Source organism: Mus caroli, chromosome 11 (genome assembly GCF_900094665.2).
Source record: "Mus caroli chromosome 11, CAROLI_EIJ_v1.1, whole genome shotgun sequence".
Lineage (NCBI taxonomy): Eukaryota > Metazoa > Chordata > Mammalia > Rodentia > Muridae > Mus > Mus caroli.
Genome location: NC_034580.1, coordinates 24457543 through 24473100, shown reverse-complemented (window position 1 = coordinate 24473100; position 15558 = coordinate 24457543).

Below are 15558 nucleotides of genomic sequence, written 5' to 3'. Positions count from 1 at the left end.
AGTGAGTCTGGCTAAGGGTTTATCTATCTTGTTGATTTTTTTTCCCAAGAACCAGCTCCTGGTTTGGTTGATTCTTTGAATAGTTCTTTTTGTTTCCACTTGGTTGGTTAGGCCCTGAGTTTGATTAATTCCTGCCATCTACTCCTCTTGGGTGAATTTCCTTCTTTTTGTTCTAGAGGTTTTAGGTGTGCTGTCAAGCTGCTAGTGTATGCTCTCTCTAGTTTCTTTTTAGAGGCACTCAGAGCTATGAGTTTTTCTCTTGGGGATGCTTTCATTGTGTTCCATAAGTTTGGGTATGTTGTGGCTTCATTTTCATTAAACTCAACAAAGTCTTCAATTTCTTTCTTTATTTCTTCCTTGACCAAGGAATCATTGAGCAGTGTTGTTCATTTTCATGTGAATGTTGACTTTGTATTATTTATGTTGTCATTGAATATCATCCTTAGTCCATGGTGATCTGATAGCATGCATGGGACAATTTCAATATTTTTGTATCTGTTGAGGCCTGTTTGGTGACCAATTATATGGTCGATTTTGGAGAAGGTACCATGAGGTGCTGAGAAGAAGGTATATCCTTTTGTTTAGAATAAAATATTCTGTAGATATCTGTTAAATCCAGTTGTTTCATAACTTTTGTTAGTTTCCATGTGTCTCTGTTTAGGTTTTGTTTCCAGGATCTGTCCATTGATGAGAGTGGAGTGTTGAAGTCTCCCACTATTATTGTGTGAGGTGTAATATGTGCTTTGAGCTTTACTAAAGTTTCTTTAATGAATGTGGCTGCCCTTGCATTTGGAGCATAAATATTCAGAATTGAGAGTTACTCTTGGAAGATTTTACCTTTGATGACTATGAAGTGTCCCTCCTTGTCTTTTTTGATAACTTTGGGTTGGAAGACAATTTTATTCGATATTAGAATGACTACTCCAGTCTGTTTCTTCAGACCATTTGCTAGGAAAATTGCTTTCTAGCCTTTCACTCTGAAGTAGTATCTGTCTATTTCCCTGACATGGGTTTCCTGTAAGCAGCAAATGTTGGGTCCTGTTTGTGTAGTCAGTCTGTTAGTCTATGTCTTTTTATTGGGGAATTGAGTCCATTGATATTAAGAGATATTAAGGAACAGTAATTACTGCTTCCTATTATTTTTGTTGTTATAGTTGGGATTCTGTTTTGTGGCTGTCTTCTTTTAGGTTTGTTGAAGAATTACTTTCTTGCTTTTTCTAGGGTGTAATTTTGTCTTTGTGTTGGTATTTTTCTATTATTATCCTTTGAAGGGCTGGATTCATGGAAAGATATTGTGTGAATCTTGTTTTGTCATGGAATACTTTGGTTTCTTCATCTATGGTAATTGAGAGTTTTGCTGGGTATAGTAGCCTCTTCTGGCATTTGTGTTCTCTTAGTGTCTGTATAACATCTGTCCAGGATCGTCTGGCTTTCATAGTCTCTGGTGAGAAGTCTGGAGTAATTGTAATAGACCTGCCTTTATATCTTACTTGACTTTCTCCCTTACTGCTTTTAATATTCTGTCTTTATTTAGTGCATTTGTTGCTCTGATTATTATGTGTCAGGAGGAATTNNTTTTCTNGTCCAGTCTATTTGGAGTTCTGTAGGCTTCTTGNATGTTCATNGGCATCTCTTTCTTTAGGTTNGGGAAGTTTTCTTNTATAATTTTGTTGAAGATATTTGCTGGCCCTTTAAATTGAAAATATTCATTCTATTCTACGCCTATTTTCCGTAGATTTGTTCTTCTCATTGTGTCCTGGATTTCCTGGATGTTTTGAGTTAGGATCTTTTTGCATTTTGCATTTTCTTTGATTGTTGTATCCATGTTCCCTATGGCATGTTCTGCACCTGAGATTCTTTCTTCCATCTCTTGTATTCTGTTGCTGATGTTCGCACCTATGGTTCCTGATTTCTTTCCTAGGGTTTCTATCTCCAGAATTGTCTTCCTTTGGGTCTTCTTTATTGTTTATACTTTTATTTTTAGATCCTGGATTGTTTTGATCAATTCGATCACCTGTTTCGTAGTGTTTTCCTGTAACTCTCTAAGGGATTTTTGTGTTTCCTCATTAAAGGCTTCTAGCTGTTTTCCTGTTTTTTCCTATATTTCCTTCTTAAAGTCCTCCATCATCATCATGAGAAGTGACTTTAGATCCATGTATTGCTTTTCTGGTGTGATGGTGTATCCAGGACTTGCTATAGTGGAAACATTTGGTTGTGATGATGCCAAGTAACCTCGGTTTCTGTTGCTTCTGTTCTTATGCTTGCCTCCTGCCATCTGATTATCTCAATTGCTTGTTGTCCTCAATATATCTGATTGGAGTTGTCCTTCCTATAATCTCAGTTGATTCAAGACTCCTCAGAGTTCAGCTTTCTCTGTGATCCTTTGATTTTGGGCTCCTGTAAACCTGAGATTCTGAGTGTGTCAGAGTTCTTGGCAGTCATGCTCCTCTGAGACCCTGAAATACTGGTGTGACCCAGCTCCTGCTATCCTGGGATCCTGTCGTCCTAAGATCCTGGCCATGTTACAGTGCCTGAAAGTGGTGTCTCCTTTGAGGATAGTGGATCTGTCTGGTCTGTTGGAAACCAAGGTAAATGAGAACTGATCAAAAGGTATCTGAGCTTCTAGTCAGGAAGGGCTCCGGTGTCCTTGTTCCTGCTGTCACAGGACTGTCACAATTGGATTGGAACTGATGTTGTGCTCCGTTCACCAATGATTCTAAGATTGAGTGGAGAGTCCTCTAGGGACCGTGTGGGTGTTGGCCGACTCTGCACCCAAGGTGACCCGGTGCTGACACCAACTGGAAGGGACTTGTGCCCCTGGTCAAGTCGGTTTTCTGATTCCCTAATGCTGTCTTAAAAGGAAAGTTTTAATCACAGATTGTGTATTAAAAATTTGAAAGGCAGTTCACAGAAAATGGTAAAACTTCAAAATTGTGGCAGGTGGGGGAGCCATCTTGGGCACCTTCTCCACCAGAGGAGAGGTGTCCACCCAGGAGGACTTGGCTGGAGCAGGTGGAGGAGCCATCTTGGGTCCCAGATACTTCAGAGACTAGTCTGCACAGGTGAGAGTGCAGACTACAGAAGTAACACAGCTTCTGGAACAGGCAGAAGAGACACAGCTTCTGGGACAGACCCCGTTTCAGGCTCTAGAAATCCGGGCAACTTCTCCACCAGAGGAGAGGTGTCCACCCAGGAGGACTCGGCTGGAGCAGGTGGGGGAGCCATCTCGGGTCCCAGATCCTTCAGAGACTAGTCTGCACAGGTGAGAGTGAGGACTACAGAAGCTACATAGCTTCTAGGACAGGCCCTGTTTTGGGCCTTCATCTTCAGCCAGGAGGCAGGTCTGAACACCAGATATCTGTGCACCTTCCCTGCAAGAGGAGAGCATGCCTGCAGAGAGTATTCTGACCACTGAGACACAGGAGAGAGCTAGTCTCCCAGGTCTGTTGACAGAGGCTAACAGAATCACAGGAGGAACAAACTCCAACCAGAGACAACTATAACAACTAACTCCAGAGATTACCAGATGGCGAAAGGCAAATGTAAGAATCTTACTAAAAGAAACAAAGACCACTCACCATCATCAGAACCCAGCACTCTCATGATCCTGGTAGAGGACATCAAGAAGGACTTTAATAACTCACTTAACGAAATGCAGGAGAACACTGCTAAACAGGTAGAAGTTCTGAAAGAAAAACAGGAAAACACAACCAAACAGGTGATGGAACTGAACAAAACCATACAAGACCTAAAAAGGGAAGTAGAAACAATAAAGAAAACCCAAAGTGAGACAAAGCTGGAGATAGAAACCCTAGGAAAGAAATCTGGAAACATAGGTACAAGCATCATCAACAGAATACAAGAGATGGAAGAAAGAATTTCAGGTGCAGAAGATTTCATAGAGAACATGGGCACAACAATCAAAGAAAATGCAAAATGCAAAAAGATCCTCACTCAAAACATTCAGGAAAAATCCAGGACACAATGAGAAGAACAAACCAGACCATAACAGGAGTAGATGAGAATGAAGATTTTAAACTTAAAGGGTCAGCAAATACCTTCAACAAAATTATACAAGAAAACTTCCCTAACCTAAAGAAAGAGATGCCAATGAACATACAAGAAGCCTAAAGAATTCCAAATAGACTGGACCAGAAAAGAAATTTCTCCTGACACATATTAATCAGAACAACAAATGCACTAAATAAAGATAGAATATTAACAGCAGTAAGGGAAAAAGGTCAAGTAACATATAAAGGCAGGTCTATTACAATTACTCCAGACTTCTCACCAGAGACTATAAAGGCCAGAAGATCCTGGACAGATTCAGACCCTAAGAGAACACAAATGCCAGAAGAGGCTACTATACCCAGCAAAACTCTCAATTACCATAGACGGAGAAACCAAAGTATTCCATGATAAAACCAAATTCACACAATATCTTTCCACAAATCCAGCCCTTCAAAGGACAATAAAGGGAAAACACCAACACAAAGACAGAAACTTCACCCTAGAAAAAGCAAGAAAGTAATTCTTCAACAAAACTGAAAGAAGACAACCACAAAAACAGAATCCCAACTTTAACAACAACAACAGGAAGCAACAATTACTTTTCTTTAATTTCTCTTAACATCAATGGACTCAATTCCCCAATAAAAAGACATAGAATAATAGACTGGCTACACAAACAAGACCGAACATTTTGTTGCTTACAGGAAATTCACCTTAGGGAAAAGGACAGACACTACCTCAGAGTGAAAGTCTGGAAAACAATTTTCCAAGCAAATGGTCTGAAGAAACAAGCTGGATTAGGCATTCTAAAGTAGAATAAAATTAACTTCCAACCCAAAATTATCAAAAAGAGAAGGAGGGGAACTTCATACTCATCGAAGGTAAAATCTACCAAGATGAACTCTCAATTCTGAATATCTATGCTCTAAATACAAGGGCAGCCACATTGATTAAAGAAACTTTAGTAAAGCTCAAAGCACACATTGCACCTCACAAAATAATTGTGGGAGACTTCAACACTCCACTCTCACCAATGGAGAGATCCTGGAAACAGAAACTAATCAGAGATACATGGACACTACCAGAAGTTATGAAACAAGTGGATTTAATTGATATCTACAGAACATTTTATCCTAAAACAAAAGGATATACCTTCTCAATGCCACATTGTACCTCCTCCAAAACTAACCATATAATTGGTCACAAAACAGGCCTCAAAAGATACAAAAATATTGAAATTATTCCATGCATCCTATCTGATCACCACGGACTAAGGCTGATCTTCAATAACCACATAAATAATAGAAAGCTAACATTCACATGGAAACTGAACAACACTCTACTCAATGATTCTTTGGTCAAGGATGAAATAAAGAAAGAAATTAAAGACTTTTTAGAGTTTAATGAAAATGAAGCCATAACGTACCCAAAATTATGGACACAATGAAAGCATTCCTGAGAGGAAAACTCATAGCTCTGAGTGCCTCCAAAAAGAAACTAGAGAGAGCATACACTAGCAGCCTTACAGCACACTTCGAAGCTCTAGAATTAAAGGAAGAAAATTCACCTAAGAGGAGTAGACTGCAGGAAATAATCAAACTCAGGGCTCAAATCGACCAAGTGGAAACAAAAAGAACTATTCAAAGAATCAACCAAACCAGGAGCTGGTTCTTTGAGAAAATCAACAAGATAGATAAACCCTTTGCCAAACTAACTAGAGGGCACTGGGACAGCATCTTAATTAACAAAGTCAAAAATGAAAAAGGAGACATAACAACAAAACCTGAGAAAATCCAAAATATTATCAGATCCTACTACAAAAGGTTATACTCAACAAAACTAGAAGACCTGGATGAAATGACAACTTCCTAGACAGATACCAGGTACCAAAGTTAAATCAGGATCAGATTAACGACCTAAACAATCCCATTTCCCCTAAAGAAATAGAAGCAGTCATCAATAGTCTCCCAACCAAAAAAACCAGGACCAGATGGGTTTTGTGCAGAGTCCTATTAGACCTTCTAAGAAGACCTAATTCCAACTCTTCAAACTATTCCACAAAATAGAAACAGTAGGTACTCTACCCATTTCATTCTATGAAGCCACAATTACTCTGCTACCTAAACCACACAAAGATCCAACAAAGAAAGAGAACTTCAGACCAATTTCCCTTAAAAATATCGATGCAAAAATACTCAATAAAATCCTCACAAACAGAATCCAAGAACACATCAAAATGATCATCCATCATGACCAAGTAGGCTTCACCCCAGGGATGCAGGGATGGTTTAGTATTTGGAAATTCATCAATGTAATCTACTATATAAACAAACTCAAAGACAAAAACCACATAATCATCTTGTTAGATGCTGAGAAAGCATTTGACAAGATCCAACACCCTTCATGATAAAAGTTTTGGAAAGATCAGGAATTCAAGGCCCATACCTAAACATNATAAAAGCAATCTACAGCAAACCAGTAGCCAACATCAAACTAAATGGAGAGAAGCTGGAAGTAATCCCACTAAAATCAGGGACTAGACAAGGCTCCCCACTTTCTCTCTACCTATTCAATACAGTACTTGAAGTTCTAGCCAGAGTAATCGACAACAAACGGACGTCAAGGGGATAGAAATTGGAAAGGAAGAAGTCAAAATATCACTATTTGTTGATGGTATGATAGTATATATCAGTGACCCCAAAAAATTCCACTAGAGAACTCCTAAGCCTGATAAACAGCTTCGGTGAAGTAGCTGGATATAAAATTAACTAAAAGAAATCAATGGCCTTTCTCTACACAAAGGATAAACAGGCTGAGAAAGAAATTAGGGAAACAACACCATTCACAATAGTCACAAATAATATAAAACACCTTGGTGTGAATCTAACTATGGGAGTGAAAGATCTGTATGATAAGAACTTCAAGTCTCTAAAGAAAGAAATCAAAGAAGATCTCAGAAGTTGGAAAGATCTCCCATGCTCATGGATTGGCAGGATTAATATAGTCAAAATGGGTATCCTGCCAAAAGAAAGTCTACAGATTCAATGCAATCCCCATCAAAATTCCAACTCAATTCTTCACTGAGATAGAAGGGGAAATTTGCAAATTCATCTGGAAAAATAAAAAAACCTAGGATAGCACAAACTATTCTCAACAATAAAAGAACCTCTGGTGGAATCACCATGCCTGACATTAAGGTGTACTACAGAGCAAGTGTGATAAAAGCTGCTCTGTATTGGTCCAGTGACAGACAGGTAGATCAATGGAATAGAATTCAAGACCCAGAAATGAATCCACACACCTATGGTCACTTGATCTTTGTCAAGGGAGCTAAAACCATCCTGTGAGAAAACGACAGCATTTTCAACAAATGGTGCTGGCACAACTGGCAGTTATCATGTAGAAGAATCACCCAGGCAAGTAAATTATCTGCTAAAGGCACCTTTAATAGATAGTATTACGTACTATGGGGAGTAAAGACTGATAGGGGTGTATATTGTTATACATTTGTGTATAGATTTGGCTCAGCAATCTCATTCTTAGTTATTGACTCAGGAGAAACAAAGACTGACAGACACAATAAAAACAGATATACATGTGTTAACAGTACATTTATTTATAATTGACAAAAATTGAAAGCTACTGGTGTTTTTCAATTGGAAGGAGGAAAAACAGTTCATATATAATAGACAGATTGGAGTGGAAGGGAGCTGTTATATGCAGCATGTCAGGGATTCCCAAAGGCATTTTGATGAGGAAATGTTATGTGACAAAGGCTATAAGACCTTCTTAAAAACATAAAACCAAAGGGACAGAGCCAACCCATGGTTTGCCAGTGCCTAGAGGCAGGAAGGACTGACACATGAAAGCTTCAGTGTATGTGAGTGATCCAACTTAGTGGAGGTTCCCTGAGTTTATACAGTTAGTAAATTCTTACAGCTGTATACCAAGTAATGCACTTTACTGTTAAACATACTTCTTCAAAAAGACTAGCTTCAGAGGGAAGGAAAAGACATGTCTCAGGATTACAATGCACTCCCTTCTCTTCTTTCTTTTCCCCTTTGAAACAAGATGTCTTGTGTAGCCTCTGCAGGCCTTGGACACTTGATTCTCCTGCCTCACTTCCAAAGTGCTAGGATTTCAAGTGTGTGCCACCATACCTACTTTCTTTCATGAGTGTGAATGCTGGTTCTGTGTGGTGATAATCAGTGAGCTTTTACATGTGTTGAATCTGTGGATGGGCAGAAAATGTTAGGAAGAGATTTGAATTCAGTCACTGTTCATTAGGCAGAGATGGAGGAAGAGTATGTTTAGATTCTCTCATGCTTCCATGCACAGCAACCCCAAATGACAAGGCGGGTGATGAATTAACGGTCAATACCCATGGTTTTTTATGTCTCTAATCCGCACAACTTATTAGCTTTCTAATCTCTACCACATTTCAAAACTAAGCTGCATCTGGATTGTAAGACTGAGATGCCAAAGAGGAAGTGGTTCAGTCGAAGTGGGAGTTCACCTTTCTTGTACTGCACATCAGCTCCTCATATTCCACCATCTGAAACCAATTTGTTGTACATAATTTATTCCATAAAGTTGCTGGAATAAACAATACATGCAAAACTCCTTAGATGTGAATTCAGCAGGGGCTTGCCTGGCTGCATGTGATTTCAACTCTCAGCACTTTCAGATGCCATCCAGCATGTGGGGTGTCATGTGGATTCTCAGAAGGGCTATTATTTATGAATTAAGATATTATGTGATGGTTTGTTATCTGTGACTGATATGACATGGTCCATGACCCCCATTCCCAAGTTGCTCTTAAGGCCAGATCAATGAGTTAGTAATAGGAAATAGACATGCCCACTCTGTGCATCTGGCTCAAATGAGCACAGTAGGATTAGGGAATGTTTGGTCAAATGTGTGACAAGTTCCAACATAGTGTTCATCACTTACCCAGAAATGAAAAGCACTTCATATGGCATGCTTTCCATAATAACAGATACTTAAACAGAGTGTGGCCCAGCTGTAGTTCTGTGATGTGGATGGCTGAATCATTTCATCCAACTTAAGACTTTCCACCTTACATCAACTGCTTGGAACCTCATAAGTTGATGAATGCTACAAAAGAATAGAACACCCCTCTTCAGAGACTTTCTCAAACTTTCTTGAAGTCTTTAAGACTATCTTCATAAAAAAAAAAAAAAGACTCTCTTCATACTACACATTCCAAATTTATTTTAGAGAGGGGCTATGATAGAGATATGCTAGGTCACTTCTTAATTATTTTTCTTCCCAATCTCCACATTTTTGCTTTGTCTTAATCAAAGTAGTGCCATTAAAGATTTTCCTCTTGAAATCTTACAGCACTATGATTACTTTAAGTTAGATAGTATATAAAGGACAGGAACTCTACAGGAAAACCAATGAAGTCAACTAACCTGGACTCCTGGAGGCTTTCAGAGTGTGAACCACCAACAAAAGAGCATACTTGGGCCAGAGAGAGAGGAACACACACACACTTAGCAGATGTGAGGCTCAGTTTTCATATGGGTCTCCCAACATCTGGAATGGGGGACTGACCCTAAATCTGTTGCCTGTCTGTGGATCCTGTTCCCCTAACTGGGCTGCATTTTCTGGCCTCAGTGAGAGAAAATGCACCTAGTCCTGCAGAGACTTGAGTGCTAGGGTGGAGGGCATACCCAGGAGGCCTTCACCCTCTCAGAGGAGTAGGGAGAGGGGAATTGGAAGGTGAAACAGGAGGTTGAGGACCTGGAAGGTGACAGAGTGATTGGGGATGTAATAAGTAAATAAATTAACTGAAAAGTTAGTTAGTAAAAGTCATTACAGAACATTTTAGAATGCTGACCAGTTCTAAAATTACATCCTGTGTTTCTCTCTGGAAAAAACAGGTTTTCTTTTCTGTGAGAAGAAAAAAGGTTTTCATGATGGTGTATAGTTTTCTCGTATGTTACATACTTGGAGTCCATTAGTCTTCAGATTATTCAGAAAATATTTTCAGAAAACTTTCTAGGTTTGAGAACTGTTCTAGGTACTAAAAAGTTAAGATAAAGTCACAGAATTTGTGGAGTTGGGGTAGGGGTTTAGAAAAGAGAACAAAAACAAAATAGAAAATTATTTCAGAACATATGTTATGTTGAGAAAGAAATATAACATGCAATAAAAAAGTTGTGTAGGGGTGAGGAGAATTTATTACTTTAGATAGCATATAGTCATTGAAAAAATGTGGAAGTAGGTGACTTGAACTGAGTTAGAAGCAAGAAGCCAGATCTACAATGACTAAGGAAAGAAACTCACAGCCATTTATTCATTAGGCATTATTTGCCATTTCCATCTAGAAGGGTAGAAATAGGAATTGCCTCTTTCACTGTTTCTCTCCTTAAAACCTTGGAAAAGATGAATCTGGCATTCCTAAAGACAAGGCTGCTTCCACTGACATCATCATTCTGTGAAACTGGGATGGCTTTACTCATTTCAGGCATTGGCTAGAATTCAGAGAGTTGGAAGAAAAAGGACTAGAACAGTCATTCTTGTCTCAAAATCCTGCAAGCTGAACTTTCAGAGTGACTACTTCCTTTGATTTAAAAGGCTTCGTGAGTCTAGTTGTGGTTATCATGTCCTTTGCTCTTTTTTTTCCCCTGGGACTAGGGTAATAATAGCTTTCTGTTGCTGCTTAGTTAGAAGGCTTGGGATCCTTAAATTTTCTGGGTCCCTTAACCTTAACTTTATCTCTGCAAAGTCTCTTCAATTACCTTTTAGTGTGGGTCATCAGGTCCCTTCTGCATCCTTGACTAGTACAGGGAGAAAAAAGTATGGTATAAGTTGATCAGGGTAGTTATTCTTCAAAACATGTGCTTATGTGAATAGTAAACAGAATTTTTTTTTATTAAAATTATAGGGAAGTTTAAGATATTAACCAAGATAATATCATAACCTCTAAGTCTTCTTTTAAATAGATTATTGTGGTTTCCTGGAAAAAAATATTTGATGAACACCACAAACAGAATAAGTAGTATATTGATTTGAATATTTATTGTATTCTAGATGTTGTTTAAAACACCTGCTTACATGCATATTTAATAATCTCCCTAACCATCCTATGAAGCTATTTCTATTTTTAGATAAAAACAAAACAAAACAAACAAAACAAAACAAGGTACAAAAATTAAACCACTTCCCAATCTCAACCACTATCAGCTTAAGAATCAGTAAGGGGGGAACTTGTATTCCGGGTCCCTTAGAGACCAGTCTGCACAGGAAAGCACGAGGGCAGCAGAAACAACATAGCTTCTGGTACAGGGTGCCTTTCCTGCCTTCATCTTCAGCTGGGAGGCAGAACTGAGCTCCAGAACCCTGCACACTTTCCCCACCTTAGGAGGGTTGGCCTCCAGGGAGGGCACTGACCTTGGGGCCAGGTGAGAACATCATCTTGTATCCCAGGTCCCTCAAAGACCAGTCTGCTCAGGAGAGCACACAGGCAGCAGAAACAACATAGCTTCTAGGACAGGGTGATTTTCAGGCCTTCATCTTCAGCCAGGAGGCAGAGCTGAGCTCCAGACTTCTGTGCACCTTCCCTACAAGAGGAGAGCTTGCTTGCAGAGAGAGTGCTCTGACCACTGAGAATCAGGAGAGAGTTGGACTCCCAGGAGTGCTGACAGAGGCTAACAGAATCACAGAGGCTAACAGAATCACAGGAGGAACAAGCTCCAGCCAGAGAGAGCTAGAACAATTAACACCAGAGATAACCAGATGGTGAAAGGCAAACCTAAGAATCTTACTAACAGAAACCAAGAACACTGGGCATCATCAGGACCCAGTATGCCCAGCACAGCAAGTCCTGGATGCCCCAACACACCTGAAAAGCAAGACTCAGATCTAAAATCATATCTCATGATGTTGGTAGAGAATTATAAGAAGGGCATTAATAACTCATTTAAAGAAATACAGGAGAAAACTGCTAAACACGTAGATGCCTTTAAAGAGAAATCACAAAAATCCCTTAAGGAATAACAGGAAAACAATGCTAAACAGGTAGAAGACCTTAAAGAGGAAACACAAAAATACCTTAAAAGATTACAGGAAAACACATCCAAACAGGTGATAGAATTGAACAAAACCATCCAAGATTTGAAAATGGAAGTAGAAACAATGAAGAAAACCCAAAGGGAGAGAACTCTGGAGGTAGAAACCCTAGGAAAGAAATCAGGAACCATAGATTCCAGAATCAGCAACAGAATAAAAAGATGAAAGAGAAAATCTCAGGTGCAGAAGATTCCATAGAGAACATGGACACAACCATCAAAGAAAATGCAAAATGCAAATAGAACCTAACTCAAAACATCCAGAAAAACCAAGACCCATTGAGAATACCAAACCTACAGATAACAGTAGAAGAGAATGAAGATTTTCAACTTAAAGGGCCTGCAAATATCTTCAACAAAATTATATAAGAAAACTTCCCTTACCTAAAGAAAGAGATGCCCATGATCATACAAGAAGCCTACAGAACTCCAAATAGACTGGACCAGAAAACAAATTCCTCCTGACACATAATAATCAGAGCAACAAATGCACCAAATAAAGACAGAATATTAAAAGCAGTAAGGGAAAAATGTTAAGTAACATATAAAGGCAGGTCTATTATAATTACAATAGACTTTTCACCAGAGACTATGAAAGCCAGAAGATCCTGGACAGATGTTATGCAGACCCTAAGAGAACAATAGTAGCCCAGGCTATTATACCCAGCAAAACTCTCAATTACCATAGATGAAGAAACAAAAGTATTCCATGACAAAACAAAATTCACACAATATCTTTCCATGAATCCTGCTCTTCAAAGGATAATAAAGGGAAAACATCAACACAAGGAAGGAAATTACGCCCTAGAAAAAAACAAGAGGATAATTCTTCAACAAACCTAAAAGAAAACAGCCACAAAAACAGAATCCCAACTATAACAACAAAAATAAGAGGAAGCAAAAATTATTTTTCCTTAATATCTCTTAACATCAATGGACTCAATTCTCCAATAAAAAGACATAGACTAACAGACTGAATGCACAAACAGGACCCAACATTTTGCTGCTTATAAGAAACCCACCTCAGGGAAAAAGACAGACACTACCTCAGAGTGAAAGTCTGGAAAAAAAATTTCCAAGCAAATGGTCTGAAGAAAGAAGTTGGCATAGCCATTCTAATATCGAATAAAATTGACTTCCAACCCAGTTATCAAAAAGGACAAGGAGGGGCACTTCATACTCATCAAAGGTAAAATCTTCCAAGACGAACTCGCAATTCTGAATATATTTTTCCAAATGCAAGGGCAGCCGTATTCATTAAAGAAACTTTAGTAAAACTCAAAGCACATATTGTACCTCACACAATAATAGTGGGAGACTTCAACACACCACTTTCATCAATGGACAGATCCTGGAAACAAAACCTAAACAGAGACACATGGAAACTAAAAGAAGTTATGAAACAACTGGATCTAACAGATATCTACAGAACATTTTATCCTAAAATAAAAGGATATTCATTCTTCTCAGCACCTCGTGGTACCTTCTCCAAAATTGACCATATATTTGGTCACAAAATAGGCCTCAACAGATAGAAAAATATTGAAATTATCCCATGTATTCTATCAGATCACCATGGATTAAGGCTGATCTTCAATAAAAATATAAATAATAGAAAACCAACATTAACATGGAAGCTGAACAACAATCTACTCAATGATTTCTTCCTTGATCAAAGAAGAAATAAAGAAAGAAATTGAAGACTTTGTTGAGTTTAATGAAAGTGAAGCCACAACATACCCAAACTTATGGAACACATTGAAAGCATTCCTAAGAGGAAAACTCATAGCTCTGAGTGCCTCCAAAAAGAAACTAGAGAGAGCATACACTAGCAGCTTGACAGCACACCTAAAAGCTCTAGAACAAAAAGAAGGAAATTCACCCAAGAGGAGTGGATGGCAGGAAATAATCAAACTCTGGGCCGAAATCAACCAAGTGGAAAAAAAAAATATCTATTCAAAGAATCAACCAACGGAGGAGCTGGTTCTTTGAGAAAATCAAGAAGATAGATAAACTGTTAGCCAGCCTCACTAGAGGACACAGGAACACTATCCTAATTAATAAAATCAGAAATAAAAAGGGTATCATAACATCAGAACACGAGAGAATTCAAAACATCATCAGATCCTACTACAAAAGGATATACTCAACAAAACTGGAAAACCTGGATGAAATGGGCAAATTTCCAGACAGATACCAGGTACCAAAGTCAAATCATGATTACATTAATGATCTAAACAGCCCCCATATCCCCTAAAGAAATACAAGCAGTCATTAATAGTCTCCCAACCAAAAAAAAAACCCCAGGACCAGGTGGGTTTAGTGCAGAGTTCTATCAGACTTTCAAAGAAGTCTTAAATCCAATTCTCCTTAAACTATTCCACAACATAGTAACAGAAGGTACTCTATCCAATTCATTCTATGAAGCCACAGTTACTCTGATACCTAAACCACATACAGACCGAACAAAGAAATAGAACTTCAGACTGATTTTCCTTAAAAATATCGATGCAAAAATGCTCAATAAAGTTCTTGAAAACTGAATTTAAGAACACATTAAAAGGATCATCCATCACGATCAAGTAGGCTTTATCCCAGTGATGCAGGGATGGTTTCATATATGGAAATCCATCAATGTAATCCTCTATATAAACAAACTCAAAGACAAAAACCACATGATCATCTCCTTAGATGCTGAGAAAGCATTTGATAAAATCCAACACCCATTCATCATAAAAGTCTTGGAAAGATCAGGAATACAAGGCCCATACCCAAACATAATAAAAGCAAACCAGTAGCCAACATTATACTAAATGGAGAGAAACTTGAAGCAATCCCACTAAAATCAGGGACAAGATAAGGCTGCCCACTTTTTTCCTACCTACTAAATATAGTACCTGAAGTCCTAGCCAGAGCAATTCAACAACAAAAGGATGTCAAGGGGATACAAATTGTAAAGGAAGAAGTCAAAATATCACTATTTGCAGATGATATGATAGTATATATATAAGGGACCCTAAAACTTCCACCAGAGAACTCCTAAACCTGAAAAACAGCTTTAATGAAAGAGCTGGATATAAAACTAACTCAAAGAAATCAGTGGCCTTTCTCTACACAAAGGATAAACAGGATGAGAAAGAAATTATCGAAACAACACCCTTCACAATAGTCACAAATAATATCAAATACCTTGGTGTGACTCAAACTAAGGGAGTGAAAGATCTGTATGATAGGAACATAAAGTCTCTGAATAAAGAAATCAAAGAAGATCTCAGAAGATGGAAAGATCTCCCATGCTCATGGATTGGCAGGATCAACATTGTAAAAATGGGTATCTTGCTGAAAGTTATATCCATATTCAATGCAATTCCCATCAAAATACCAACTCAATTCTTTACTGAGTTAGAAAGGCAAATTTGCAAATTTATCTGGAATAACAAAAACCTAG